Below are 1,623 nucleotides of genomic sequence, written 5' to 3' on the forward strand. Positions count from 1 at the left end.
CAAAAGTGTCATGTTCTTAATTGTAAAAATGTCAAAATTGCACAATAGATGGTTAAAAACTCTATATTTAAAGTGAACAGATCAAATTCAATGTTAATTACGACTCAGCCATAAATAAGAGGAGAAAATAGTAAGAAGACAGACGTGTTGGTGCTTTATGAAGAGAAATGCAACAAGAAAATCACTAGTAACCAGTCCGGAATCACTTAAATTTGCATCTACTAATTCAGGAAAATGGTTAATTTCTATTAACTTCAAGAATAAATTCTTCTTTTCATTTCACATACTTTATTATTAGACCACCAGCTGCTTTCTTTTGGAAAATCTACACAGCAGGCCTTCAACACTTATAGTTCTGTTTGTATTGCAATATAATGGTTTAAAGAATTACAGCATCTTCTAAAATACTCGCAAAACCTCATAATAATTCAATATATGCTGTAATTCTGTTGTTTTGTTTTTTTACCTGTGAAAATGACCAAATTCACACTAAATGGCTGAAAACTCACCATTATTTTGTGCATATGCTGTGGACATAGAAGTTAACAGGTCAAATTCAGGCTAAACTATCACTTCTAGAATAAATTCTTCCTTTCATTTAACATCTAGCTTTAGAAATAACTGTGAGACCACCATGCTCTACACAGCAGGCCTTCAACATTGTAGTTTTGTTTAAATTTTATTGCAGTTTCTGAATAATTACAACATTTTCTTCAAAAAAAACCCACAAAAAAACACGTAAAAATGCCAGAATTCGCACTAGACGGCTGTGTAGATAAAGTTAACGATACAATTCAAGCTAAATTATAACTTCTTGAATTAATTTATCCTTACATTTAACGTACAGCCTGAGAAATAACCGTCAGACCACTAGCTGTTTTCTTTTACAAAGTTCACACAGCAGGCCTTCGATATTAATAGTTTTGTTTGAATTGTGATATAATGGTTAAAGAATTACAGCATCTTCTAAAATACATGAATAAACAGAATAATTCAATGCATGCAATGTATTCTCTTTAAATAAGATGTTTTTTTAAACTGTAAAATTGTCAAAATTCACACTAAATGGTTGAAAACTCGTTATTATTTAGTGCACAAGCTGTAAATATAAAACCAACCAATATTATTCAAGCTAAATTATCACGTAGCAAGAAAAATAGTAAGAAGACAGATATGTTGGTGCTTAATGAAGAGAAATTCAGCAAGAATGTCACCACTTGTCAGCTTGGGAACAACATAACAGTGTCTATTACAGCCTTAACAAGGAAACACAGTTTTACTCCAGGAAGATCCACACAGATAGAAACCAGTGGTCACGATCTTTTAATGATTCCCTCCAAAGCTGTATATTTATACGTTTTCAGCACGAGCTTTACAGGCAGTGACATTCACCTACGTGTTGAATGAACAGTGATACATAATTAATAGAAGAAGTTTCCCCCGTCACTGAGATTATCTTAAAGCAATTAAATTGAACAGTGTTATCAGGAAAGCATCACGCAGCGAAGCTTTGAATTCAGTTCATTAAGCTCAGACTGCTGTGGCTCCCAAATTTTAGCTTCAGGTGTCCAAAGTGTCCTGAAGCTCCCATTCAAGCAGTACAAAAGGAGATTACGTTTAAAA

This window comes from Amphiprion ocellaris, chromosome 17 (genome assembly GCF_022539595.1).
Source record: "Amphiprion ocellaris isolate individual 3 ecotype Okinawa chromosome 17, ASM2253959v1, whole genome shotgun sequence".
Classification (NCBI taxonomy): domain Eukaryota; kingdom Metazoa; phylum Chordata; class Actinopteri; family Pomacentridae; genus Amphiprion; species Amphiprion ocellaris.